This window comes from Heterodontus francisci, chromosome 30 (genome assembly GCF_036365525.1).
Source record: "Heterodontus francisci isolate sHetFra1 chromosome 30, sHetFra1.hap1, whole genome shotgun sequence".
NCBI classification, from domain to species: domain Eukaryota; kingdom Metazoa; phylum Chordata; class Chondrichthyes; order Heterodontiformes; family Heterodontidae; genus Heterodontus; species Heterodontus francisci.
Window position 1 is genome coordinate 32,986,083 of NC_090400.1, and position 14,271 is coordinate 33,000,353.

The 14,271-nt window shown below is 43.8% G+C and overlaps 1 protein-coding gene and 1 long non-coding RNA gene across 2 annotated transcripts in view; one reads left to right on the forward strand and one right to left on the reverse strand.

Annotated features, from left to right (window-relative positions):
• Positions 1-14,271, reverse strand: part of ca4a (carbonic anhydrase IV a) — a 157,391-nt gene that overhangs the window by 64,967 nt on the left and 78,153 nt on the right. The window lies entirely within an intron of this gene.
• The window catches only part of LOC137346497 (uncharacterized), a 40,036-nt gene that overhangs the window by 24,807 nt on the left and 958 nt on the right, over positions 1-14,271 (forward strand). The gene's annotated exons all lie outside the window — the stretch shown is intronic.

The window sequence follows — 14,271 nt, forward strand, 5'->3', positions numbered from 1 at the left end:
GAGTGGACCAGCAGTAGCAGGACTACCAGTGTGTAAGGACCACAACATCATCACCATTCATGAGAGCATTGCCAAGGGGAATTCTCCAAGGAATGGAGCTCACTCGCAGACGCTGACCAACATCAAACGGTGCAGTCTGGAAACTCAGCAACAGCACAAATCTGCCGCGCCTTCACTTCTGCTATCTAGAGAACTGCCAGCACCACAACGAGCCAGAACAGACAGGTACTTCCATGAGACCAAGTACTCTTCCCCCAACAAGTCCTCAACCTGGAGCCCCAAGCCTTCAGACATGGAGGATGAGGAGAGGCGAAGGACATGCAATGCCCTAAAGAGGCAGAGGAGGAATGAGGTGAAGCATTATCTGTTAGCTCTTCGAGATGAGGTGCTGGAACTTTCCAAGAATGACAAGGCCTCAAAGATGATCAACTTGAGAATAGCAACAGAGTATGTTAGCAGGCTGAATGCAGAGAGGGAGAAACTTCAGAAAGAACAGCAACAGCTGAGACACAAACTCCCCGAGCAAGAGTTGTCAAAGCACCAAGATGATATATGGACTTTTGAGCCTCTATATCTGTAAACTTCACATTCTCTATCCATGTGTAATTAATTTTGATTTTATCTAATTTTATATGTTCTTACTTTTAGCATACAAGACTTATCTTTGGAAAGAAAGGGGATGTTGTGTGATTGCCTTTAAGAGTAATGTCCCTTTAAGATCATAGTATGATAATGAGCTGAGTACCAGGATGCAGTCATGTGACTCCATGCCAGTCTCGCTCTGCTACTGTAACACCTAGAGGTAAGTCATACAAATAGTTAGCTCTGCATTGTATATACTTGTTAGCTGTTAGCAAAGCTGTTTGAGATCTTCAATCAACCTGGACTCCATGTATCTCAATTTATGTTGCATCAGACAACATAAAAAGCTTCTCATTACATTGACGGCCACATGGGTACAATTCGATGATACCCTGCACCTGCTGGAATCCAGCAATAGATGCAAATCCCACTGTCCTTTGTGCCTGTGGGACCTCATCTATTTGAAATTGTATGCACAGCCAAGCTTTCTCAAATAGGGCATCAATGACCTGCGATATACAATGGCGTGCTGCCACTTGAGAGACACCACCAAAGTCCACTGCTAATCCTTGGAACGAGCCAGAGGCAAAGAAGTTTAAGGCCACAGTGACTTTAATGGTTACTGCCAGGGCATGGCAAGCAGTACTGCAAGGTCTGAGGTCTTCCTCAATGAGGACATGAATCTCAGTTACCATCTGCTTACGTAGACACAGTCTCCTGCAGCACTGATTCTCTGACATGTCCAGGAAGCTTCTTCTTTGGCAGTACACTCAATGCTGAAGGTATGGCCTTAGTTGCCTTCCTGTCCCTTGTTCCTCTCCTCTGCCCTCCTTTTGCCCAGGGCTCTGCATGTTTTCCTAAGGATGTTGTTTCCTCATTGCTATTGCTATTCATTCCTATCTCTGAGTACCTTAATCATATGTTCAGCTGTTGCCTTGTTTGTGGTCAGCTGCACTCACAATGTTTACTGTAGCATCATAGAGAGATACAGCACTGAAACAGGCCCTTCGGCCCACCGAGTCTGCGCTGATCATCAACCACCCATTTATACTAATCCTACATTAATCCCATATTCCCTACCACATCCCCACAATTCTCCTCCCACCTACCTACACTAGGGGCAATTTACAATGGCCAATTTACCTATCAACTTGCAAGTCTTTGGCTGTGGGAGGAAACCAGAGGACCAGGCGGAAACCCACACGGTCACAGGGAGAACTTGCAAACTCCACACAGGCAGTACCCAGCACCAAACCCAGGTTGCTGGAGCTGTGAGGCTGTGGTGCTAACCACTGCGCCACTGTGCTCACCTCTTATGTCCCCACGATTCCTGGAAGGTCACAATCCCCAAAACCAACCATGCATGCACAGACCACTTACTCCACTAACTCTGCTTACCCTATGGCACCTGTGTGTCAATGGATGAGTGCCCCTTTCAGCCATGCACCATCACATTGAGTGGCACCGTTATGACTGGCTCTCTGCTATGTTGCTGCCTCCTTCTATAGATTCAATGTGGAACCCATGCTTTCAGTCAAAAATTTGGATGGATTACCAGGTCCTGCCTTCCCCTCTTGTTATTAAAATTGCTGGCCATCGGAATGGCATCAGGAAGCTGGCACGACAGCTGGCGTCGTCAAATTACATGCCCACCTGCCTTAGTTCCTGCCCCTATTTGGCCACCTATATCCTGCCCATGGCAGCTGAAATTCAACACAGAAAAATGTGAGGTGATGCATTTTGGTAAGAAGAAGGAGGCGTGACACTACATGCTAAATGGTACAATGTTAAAGGGAGCGCAAAAAGAGAGATACCAGGGTTGGGGAGGGGCAGGATAGGGGGAGGTGTGGTGCATGTACATATATCTTTGAAGGTGGCAGGGTGGCTAAACAAAGCAGTTAAGAAAGCATATGAGATCTTGACCTTTATAAATAGAGGTATGGAGTACCAAAGCCAGGAAGTTATGCTAAACCAATACAAACCACTGGTTTAGCCCCAGCTGGAGATACTGGGCAGTATTTTACAGGCCCCATAGCAATGGGGTTGGAGGCGGGAGTGGGGGGCGGGTAGTAAAATAGTAGGGGAACACATTGGAATGGATCACCAATGTCATGCCACCACCGAGCAAATTTCCCAAGGATGGTCGGGCAGCAGAATCAGGAACACGCAGTATGGCAGTAGGCAGGCAATTGAGGCTGTGAAGCAGCCAATTGGCAGCAATTGTGAGATGCTTTTTAAATTTTCCACGCAGCACACAGGATCCACGAAGTGTCAGAAGCTCACCTACTCAAAGGCAGTGAGAGCTCTGCGGCAGGTGAGTGGTAGCAGCCATTGAGTACAACTGCGTTGTCAACCAGGCAGGCTGAGGATCAGGTAAGCGAAGGTTTGTACATTTGGAGGGATTGCAGAGTGTGAGGCCATATTCAGAGGGCAATTAGAGGAAGAATGTCTCCCAGGTCCACTGCAGTGAGTGCAGGCAGCACTAATGGGTTGAGAGGCTCCAAATCTCAATAGGTGCTCTGCACAATGATTCCTATAGTAAGGAGGAGAGTGCGAGAGAGATACAGAATTAGCCTGCAGCGGCCTGAGGGACTCCAGCAGGCTAATGTTTGCAGAAGGCGCTACCCAGCTGAAAGGGTTTACAGGCAAAGTCTTAGCTTCATGGTGAAGATGTTGGCGCATCAGTGTCTCTGAAGACTGCACCTGTTCGGGCAGGTGATAGCGAACCTGTGTGCAATACTGGAAGAGGAGTTGAGACTAATGGGATTTGGTGACCACCCATTGCCTGTGGCAGTGAAGGTGACCATAGCTCTCAACCTTTCCGCCTCAGGTTTATTATAGAGATTGGCTGGAGACATTTGTGGGATCTCCCAGTCAGCGGCCCATCGCTGCAACAAGCAGGTGACGGATGCCTGTATCAGAGAGCAGAGAAATACATCAGATATCGCACCCATCAGGCCAGTTAGGCTGAAAGGGCAATTGGATTTGAGGTCATCGCTGGATTCCCTCAGGTGCAGAGGGTAAACGTATGCATGCATTTGGCCATCTAGTCTCCCTCAGAGCAACCAGGAGCCTTTGTGAACAGGAAGGGGTTCCACTCGCTGAATGTTCAAATAGTCTACGATCACCACAAAAGGATCCTGCAGGTATGTGCAAGGTTGCCGGGAAGCTGTTAAGACTTGTACATCTTGAGACAGTCCCAAGTACCTCAGCTATTTAGGTCACCCGACTGACTTTGTGGATGGATCCTGGGTGACAAGGAGTACACACTAATGTGGCTGCTTTCACCTGTGTGGAACCCCAACACAGAGCATGAGAACAGGTGTAATTGCTGCCATGTGACTGTAAGGGTGACCATTGAACAGGCCAGTGGCCTTCTGAAAATGGGTTAAGATGCCTGGAAAGATCTGGGGGACCCCTGCAGTACACCCCATCAAGGGTCTCACATATTGTAGTGCTATGCTGCATTCTGCACAACATGGTGCTCCAGAGGGGAGTTGCATTGAACAAAGAACAAAGAAAATTACAGCACAGGAACAGGCCCTTCGGCCCTCCAAGCCTGCGCCGATCCAGATCCTCTATCTAAACATGTCGCGTATTTTCTAAGGGTCTGTATCTCTTTGCTTCCTGCCCATTCATGTATCTGTCGAGATACATCTTAAAAGACGCTATCGTGCCCGCGTCTACCACCTCCGCTGGCAACGCATTCCAGACACCCACCACCCTCTGCGTAAAGAACTTTCCACGCATATCCCCCCTAAACTTTTCCCCTCTCACTTTGAACTTGTGACCCCTAGTAATTGAATCCCCCACTCTGGGAAAAAGCTTCTTGCTATCCACCCTGTCTATACCTCTCATGATTTTGTACACCTCAATCAGGTCCCCCCTCAACCTCCGTCTTTCTAATGAAAATAATCCTAATCTACTCAACCTCTCTTCATAGCTAGCGCCCTCCATACCAGGCAACATCCTGGTGAACCTCCTCTGCACCCTCTCCGAAGCATCTACATCATTTTGGTAATGTGGCGACCAGAACTGCACGCAGTATTCCAAATGTGGCCGAACCAAAGTCTTATACAACTGCAACATGACCTGCCAACCCTTGTACTCAATACCCCGTCCGATGAAGGAAAGCATGACGTATGCCTTCTTGACCACTCTATTGACCTGCGTTGCCACCTTCAGGGAACAATGGACCTGAACATCCAAATCTCTCTGTACATCAATTTTCCCCAGGACTTTTCCATTTACTGTATAGTTCACTCTTGAATTGGATCTTCCAAAATGCATCACCTCGCATTTGCCCTGATTGAACTCCATCTGCCATTTCTCTGCCCAACTCTCCAATCTATCTATATTCTGCTGTATTCTCTGACAGTCCCCTTCACTATCTGCTACTCCACCAATCTTAGTGTCGTCTGCAAACTTGCTAATCAGACCACCTATACTTTCCTCCAAATCATTTATGTATATCACAAACAACAGTGGTCCCAGCACGGATCCCTGTGGAACACCACTGGTCATACGTCTCCATTTTGAGAAACTCCCTTCCACTGCTACTCTCTGTCTCCTGTTGCCCAGCCAGTTCTTTATCCATCTAGCTAGTACACCCTGGACCCCATGTGACTTCACTTTCTCCATCAACCTACCATGGGGAACCTTATCAAACGCCTTACTGAAGTCCATGTATATGACATCTACAGCCCTTCCCTCATCAATCAACTTTGATTGGAGACAGATGACCACATTGAGCATGCTGCCTCCTCCAAGGAGGAGGATGAGGTGGAGGTGCTTCAAGACCAGGTGCCAATGGAAATTCACCCGTGGGTCCGATGTTAAGGGACGAGATTTCACTGTGTGTTGGTGTCAGCTCTCTTACTTTTGTTTATTGATTGTGGTGTTAAGTGTAACAGTTGTAATCACTGTCTATTGAAGACTAATTTGTAACTCTTTTTTTAAGTTTAACACCAGTGTAAAGAGTGACACCTGACCTAACAGTCGCTAGCAAGTTAGATATTCTTATGGGAAATATCTCCATCATGATCTGAGTGTCAATCCTAATCCCAGTGCTATAGATGGCACAGGACAAGAAGGACATTGGTTACTGAGAGTGAAGAAAGGAAATTAAGAAAGGCAGGAAAAATACCAACTGAAGTGATCTTTACAAAAAATATATATATAAGTAATGAATGCTTACACCTGATTTAGTTACTTATACCTCAATTGATAAATTATTTATTTAAAATCCCGATTTCTCTATTTAACTAGTACTAATTAACCAGGCAATACAACTAACTCTTAATTAAATTTCTAAATGTATCAATAAACTTTTCTAACATAATCTGCTGAAGAGCTGTGGAGTGGGAATCGCAATGTGGGGTATTCTTACTGTTAAGGACAGGTGTTAAATAGTGTGGGTAACTTCCACTCCTCACGTCCCAACTGACATAATCGTGTTTTGTTAAAAATGATGTGTTAGCCCCTGAGTGTTTTAGGATCAAACAGACAAACAACAGATTTTCTTGTAGGTTTAAAAAAAGGATAAAATTTATTTATTTAGCAAAAAGCTCAAATTTAGCAACCTTCACCCATTCACGCATTCAGACATACATGCATATACACGAATAGATAGACAGAGAGAGAAAGGACAGGATGCAATTTAAGTTCAAAGGGAGGTAAGAGTTTGTAGTTCACAGAAAACCTGGTGTATCTTTCTGGGAGGAAATGCCTTTTCAAACGTGCAGGTCTGGGTGTTTGTAGTTGTGAACTTGCTGAGGTGTTGAAGATTTCTGGTGGTTAAAACTTCAGACTGGAGGTGGTGGTCACTTTAAGTTCTCTGCTGTAGCAAGTTAAAGTGTAGAATTAGCAGCAGGGCTTCTTCCTTGTGCTGGTCTGATCCCACAGCCTTTGGCAAGACTGGCTTTCATTGGTTTCTTCTCGATCTCCTCTCTCTCTCTCTCTTAAAGTAAAACTCCATCACCTTTGATTTTCTGTTAGGTGACATATGGCCCTCTCCCCTGGTGTGACCACACAATGGACCTGGATATAGAAACCATTGTTATCTGTTGATGCCTGAATGGGGAACATTTTGTTATAATGTTGCCACTTCACACCTATTCATTTTGTTTTGGGCTGTGAGTCAGCTTGTCTCCAGAACCCTTTGTTAATTTGTTCCTGTAGATAAAAGTCATAATATGCAATGGTGCTCCTTTCAATTACAATGGGTTCTCCCCAGAGCTATTGGGCGGCACAGTGGCGCAGTGGTTAGCACCGCAGCCTCACAGCTCCAGCGACCCGGGTTCAATTCTGGGTACTGCCTGTGTGGAGTTTGCAAGTTCTCCCTGTGTCTGCGTGGGTTTCCTCCGGGTGCTCCGGTTTCCTCCCACAGCCAAAAGACTTGCAGGTTGATAGGTAAATTGGCTATTGTAAATTGCCCCTAGTATAGGTAGGTGGTAGGGGAATATAGGGACAGGTGAGGATGTGGTAGGAATATGGGATTAGTGTAGGATTAGTATAAACGGGTGGTTAATGGTTGGCACAGACTCGGTGGGCCGAAGGGCCTGTTTCAGTGCTGTATCTCTAAATCAAAAATCAAAAAATCTATTCAGACGCAATTAGTGAGTTTCGTCTTTGCAGACAGGTTTGTTGGTTTCCAGTACAGGAGGGGTCCATTTTGACTGTGGTACAAGTGTCCATGTTGTTGTGGTTTAGGTTTAACAGTTGACTTTTTATTTTCATAATTCCTTCAATTCATTGTTCATGTCATCACAGCTCCGTTTTGCATGACACCTAATGATCGCTTTGTATGAAATTACTTTGTCAACTAATAGTTAGTATAAAAAGAGAGTTCATGCAGGACATTAACGTGTTTGTATACTTATGTTGTCTTTCTTAACGAACAGTCCGAGCAGAGGCATTCTGAGAAAAGTGTAGGAGTGGGAGAGTAGTTCATCATTTTTTGTTTTTGTTTAGTTCTAAGTAAAGTATAACTGCTTTATTTTTATAACACAAATTTAAGCAAAAGCAATATAGATGTAATTATGGTTTTAGTTTTTAAATATGACTCTGTGTACAGAAATGTTTCCAAGTCATGTGGCTTTAATTGTAAAATTGTGGTTACTATATGCACCAGTAGATCATTCTTAACCCATGGTTAGGGCAGTGTAATGGAAAAATATCATTGGCTTACAGAAAGAATAAGCCTTAACGTAATAATTCCAATGGGTGTAATATCAGTGTAGGGACAATGCGCAGTGGCAACTTGTGGCAAATAGCCACCTGAACTTCTGGGTTTGAAAGTATTAGATAAACAACTCTTGCTTCTGCCTATGCAGAAAACTGCCCATTTGTTTTTTTCATGCTCAGGATGTGGGCTTTGCTGGAATTTATTGCTCATCCCTAGTTGACGGAGCGGTTTGATACAACTGAGTGGCTTAATTGACCATTTCAGAAGGCAGTTTAAAGTAACTCACGTTGGTGTGGGACTGAAGTCACATATAGGTCAGACCGGGTATGGTGGATTTCCATCCCAAAGGAGATTAGTGAACCAGCTGGGATTATAAGACAAACTTTGATCATTTTAATGATCATCATTTTTTTAAAATGAATTCAATTCAGCTGAATTCAGGCCATATTGGAATTTGAACTTGTTATCTCTGGATCATTGCATTATTGGACTGGTTATATTTCTATTATGTATTTAATACTTTTGCTTTTCTTTAATCACTCAGTTTCTGAAGTTATTTTCTTTGTAGCCATATACTAATCCTCTGTTCAAAAGCTGGAAAACAAACTGCATAGCCTGTACTCATGCTGGATAACACAAATGTAATGGATGCACAAGAGTTATTGAGGTAACCTATCCTTTAGTTTTGTTTTATTTTATTTGTTTTCTCTTACATGAATAGCCTATCTGGCTTCCATTCAGCACACTTTCAGAAACCTTACACCAGCTAAGGTCAGGAACACACTGTGGAATCACATCCCAAGCATTGCACAGGCCAATGTGGTAACACATTCATATCTCTACCACTAAACTGCCCTTTTTGTTTTCCTTTCTTGAAAAATATATCATTCAGTTTTTTGCCAGAAAATCCTTTCGTTTCATTTTTGTTGTTAGGCTTTATTGCTTAATGAGCAGTTTTCAGCATTTAAAATAAAGTTATAGGAAAGTGTTACGACCAGGTGAGAAAGGTGTCTAGGGGTCCCTCTCTGCCTTCACCTGGTCTTACTGTAACAGGGTTTAATTTTAAACACACCATGTTTTTAGCTTCCCCTTGGTGAATCCTTGTTCACCGCTTTCCAATTATAAGGCAAAGAAACCAGCACAAACACGCTTTCTTAGGTTTAAAGATGAAAAGCTGAAATTTATTCAACTTAAACTCTAATTCGGTTGACACCTACGGATACAAGACGCACCCACGCTAGCATGCATATGCGATACACACATGCAAATAGAGACAGAAAAGAGCCGATGAAATAAGATGGAAAAATCTGAGGCACTATCTGGCGAGTTTTTGTTATGGTTATAGAGTCATACAGAGATACAGCACTGAAACAGGCCCTTCGGCCCACTGAGTCTGTGCCGACCAGCAACCACCCATTTATACTAATCCTATATTCCCTACCACATCCCCACCATTCTCCTACCACCTACCTACACTAGGGCCAATTTACCTATCAACCTGCAAGTCTTTGGCTGTGGGAGGAAACCGGAGCACCCGGCAGAAACCCACACAGTCACAGGGAGAACTTGCAAACTCCACACAAGCAGTACCCAGAACCGAACCCAGGTCACTGGAGCTGTGAGGCTGCGGTGCTAACCACTGCGCCACTGTAGAGTCCTTGATTGTAGGTAGATCTTGCTTTTCATTGGGGCCCAGTATTCTTCTTAAACCTTGTTCGCTGTAGGAGACTTTTCTCTCTTGGGGTTCATGTGTCTTCAGTGGATTCAGAGGCTTGTGAGAAAGAGATGAGAGCAGACAGGAGCGAGATATTCTCAGTCCAGGAGAAAACAGACTTTCTGAGTTCAAACTGTTTGTACAATTCAGAAAAACCCAGGTTGCCAAGCAGGTTAGTCATGTGACTAAATGGTCTGACCATGTCTTGGATTGTATCACCTTAGCAGTCTCTGGAATGCTCCTCTTACACACAATACCTGGTGATCAAGGTCCATTGTGGGTTGAATGTGTCAGGGAATGGTCCTTTGTCCTTCCAATCACCATCTGTTAATATGCAAATGTCTTTTCCAGCCACGGTTGATCTGTTTAACAAGTCCTTTCTTCACTCCAGTAGCAGTTTAAAATCAATGTTCATAACAAAATTAATGTGCCTCATTCTTGGCTGGTGGGGGCTGAGCATGACAAAAGCCAAAATGTTCCTTGGGAGCAAATGGAAAGTTTTGCATTGCAAATACCTTTCCAAACACCATAATCTGTAGTTATGAGTCAGTGGCTAAATTAGTCAAGTTCTTTTGGCAATACAATTTAACTGAGAACAACAGTGAAAGGAAGCAACTTTATACTTGAACTGGGAAGGGAATCAACCATATGCATTTGATGAATCTTTAGTTCAGATCCAACTTTTTACAATGTAAATAATCTCTTGTAAAAGCAGCATTCTTTAAAATGGAACTGGACTTTTGCCAGAGATCAGATAAATGATAAATTGGGCATAACATTTTAGTTGAAGTGGAGATTCCAACACTTCAACAGTATTTGAAAATGTTTGGGTAACAGGATGGCCAATGTACATTTTGAATATTATGAGATTGGGTATGAAGTTGGCTGAAGTCGGTTCGAAAACAGCACTATTGAGAGTTCTATTGGCAGCCTATGGAGAAGTAATGAATTGAGTTCTGAATGGATCATTGCTCAGAGCTGTGCTGCTTCTCATTTAGATAAACGAGCGGGATAATGATGCCAAATGCAAGATTGTCAAGTCTGCAAATGATGCTAAAATGGAGAACAATTCCTTCTCCTCCCTACGCCACAGGAGCTTGATCTTTGAGGATATTTTTGAGATATTGTTTTAATTGCTTTAATACTGATTAACATACTACTGAATATGTAAATAGTTTGGTATACTGTTAAGACCAAGGCGGGAGGAGTGCCTTCATCTCCACAGGTCACAATATATAATTAAATGTTTATCCAGTTACCGCTATAGTCAATGATAGACTCTATTTTTAATCCCAGAATAAAATACACCAACCAGATTTCTTTAATAAACAACAAAATTATCAGTTTGTTATAAAACAAGACTTAACCAGTAACGAAGCAAAGCATTAACACAGAGATTAAAATATGAAAGTTCCCTTTTTACCTTAGCACGCCCCCCGCCCCACACACACACACACACACACACACACACACACACACACACACACACACACACACACACACACACACACACACACACACACACACACACACACACACACACACACACACACGTACACCGGTTAACCCAAAAATAAAGAGCTTTTCTCTCTAGAGTTTTGATACAAAAAAAAGACAAATAAGAATACTTTGGCCAAATACTTGGAAAGATGTTAATTTTCCCTTTTTGGTTTGCGTCCCAAGTACACATAGACGGCTGTCACTGGGATATTTCGAAAACAGTTCTTTTCAGGCGACGATGAAGATTAGTATGGCAGGCTTTCCAGGAGAAATGCAGCAACAAGGGTTTCTGGCAGGCCTTTCAGGAGAAATGCAGCATCAGTTGCTCTATTTCTTACACTTGATTCTAAGAGCTTCTCAAAGAGATGGAAAAGTCTGAGCTGGGTTTTGTCCTTGGCAGGTTGATTCTTAAACTCCTTTCAAAATACTGTCCAAACCCCAACTGACTGTCTAAAGTGAAACCAAAACAATATCTCAAGAGTCAAGCCTCCTGACCTCTATTAATCCTGACATGTCACTTCTCTGTAAACATCATCCTCAGGTCAAAAAAAAAACGCTGAGTACTTATCTGAAGACAGGTGACTTCCAGAAAGGGTTGCTTACAAACCAAGTCCATAAAACATTCCAATGACCTCTTTTCAATTACCCCAGTGAAAAAACATCCATGGAATCCTTTTCAGTTTCCCCAAATAAAACAATGTCCATAATTCTCATAACTAATGTGCATAAGTCATTGGAGGTGGCAGGACAGATTGAAAGAGCGGTTGATAAAGCATACAGTATCCTGGGCTTTATTACTGCGGGCATAGAGTACAGGAGCAAGGAAGATATGTTGAACTTGTATAAGACACTAGTTCGGCCTCAACTGGAGTATTGCATCCAATTCTGGGTGTCGCACTTGAGGAAAGACATGAGAGCATTGGAGAGAGTAATCACGAGAATGATTCCAGGGATGAGGAATTTTAGTTATGAAGATAGATTGGAGAAGTTAGGACTGTTTTCCTTGGAGAAGAGAAGGCTAAGAGGTGATTTGATAGAGGCATTCAAAATCAAGAGGGGTCTGGATAGATTAGATAGGGAGATATAGGCGGCACAGTGGCGCAGTAGTTAGCACCGCAGCCTCACAGCTCCAGGGACCCGGGTTCGATTCTGGGTACTGCCTGTGCGGAGTTTGCAAGTTCTCCCTGTGTCTGCGTGGGTTTTCGCCGGGTGCTCCGGTTTCCTCCCACATCCAAAGACTTGCAGGTGATAGGTAAATTGGCCATTGTAAATTGCCCCTAGTGTAGGGAGGTGATAGGGAATATGGGATTACTGTAGGGTTAGTATAAATGGGTGGTTGTTGGTCGGCACAGACTCGGTGGGCCGAAGGGCCTGTTTCAGTGCTGTATCTCTAAATTTAAAAAAACTGTGCCCACTCGTGAAAGGATCGAGAATGAGGGCCCAGATTTAAAGTATTTGGTAAGAGAAGCAAAAGTGACGTGAAGAAAAACTTTGTCATGCAGCAAGTGGTTAAGGTCTGGAATGCGCTGCCTGAGAATGTGATGGAGGCAGGTTCAATTGACCCATTCAAAAGGGAATTAGACAGTTATATGAAAAGGAAGAATGTGCAGGGTTACGGGAGAAGGCAGAGGAATGGGACTGAGGGAATTGCTCTTTCAGAGAGCTGGTGCAGACTTGATTGGCCAAATGGCCTCCTGCGCTGTAACGATACTGTGATTCTAAAATATATGAGTCCTCAAAATCAAATAGAAGCACCATCTTCATAGAATCACAGAATTAACAATACATCATCACAGGAAGTGATGCAAGTTAACATATGATACAGTATTTGGAGCAGTGTTAGTCAGCAGGTAGCACATGTATTGAAGAGCTCTCCTAGAATCCTGTTATTCTTCAATAAAGAACCCTTCATTCAGTTTACCATTGTTATAGTGTTTGTTATGTTTGCGTTAAGAGCCAATAACACTGTCTGTTGTAACAAGCAGGGTGGATAAAGGGGAACCAGTAGATGTAGTTTATTTGAATTTTCAAAAGGCATTCAACAACGTGCCACATAGAAGGTTACACAAGAGCTCATGGTGTTGGGTGTATTATATTAGCATGGATAGAGGATTGGTTAACTAATAGGAAACAGACAGTCAGGATAAATGGGTCATTTTCAGGTTGGCAAACTGTAACTAGTGGAGTGCCACAGGGATCAGTGCAGGGGCCTCAACTATTTACAATCTATATTAATGACTTGGGTGAAGGGACCGAGTGCATTGTGGTCAGATTTGCAAATCATACAAAGATAGGTAGGAAATCAAATTGTGAGGAGGGTACAAAGATGATCTTATCATTGCCATGGCATTCCCGACGGTGGGACCGGAAGCTGTCGTAACTTCAGTTCCTGCTGCAAATCCTGTTTCCCACGCAATTTTGTATTTAAATTAGCCATGCGGCAACAGGCATGGGGAACACATGGTCTCATGCAGCAGGGGCGACCTTTCATTGGTGGAACCCGCCGTCACTGCCCCAAGAACAATGATCGCCACGGATATAAAACATTCTGTGCTTTCAGCCTCAAGGAGCAGTAGCCTTCCTTTCATGTATCTTCAGAATAACTTAGTTAAAGCTTTCACTTAAATCAAAATGTTTTTGCCTCCCTTGTTTTGTGAAAGTCACCACCAACCACAAATGAATCCCCCACTATCAACATCCTGGGAATCACCGTTGACCAGAAACTGAACTGGACCAGCCACATAAATGCTGTGGCCACAAGAGCAGGTCAGAGGCTAGGAATTCTGCGGTGAGTATCTCACCTCCTGACTCCTGAATGCCTGTCCACCATCTACAAGGCACATGTCAGGAGTGTGATGGAATACTCCCCACTTGCCTGGATGGGTGCAGCTCCAACGACACTCAAGAAGTTCGACACCATCCACGACAAAGCAGCCCACTTGATTGGCACACCATCCACAACCTTCAACATTCACTCCCTTCACCACTGACGCACAGTAGCAGCAGTGTGTACCATCTACAAAATGCACTGCAGCAACGTACCAAAGTTCCTTCGACAGCACCTTCCAAACGCGCAACCTCTAACACCTAGAAAGACAAGGGCAGCAGATGCATGGGAACACCATTACCTGCAAGTTCCCCTCATGACATCTTGACTTGGAACTATATCACTGTTCCTTCATGGCGGCTGGGTCAAAATGCTGGAAATCCCTTCCCAACAGCACTGCGGGTGTACCTACACCCCAAGGACTGCAACGGTTCAAGAAGGCAGCTCACCACTACCTTCTCA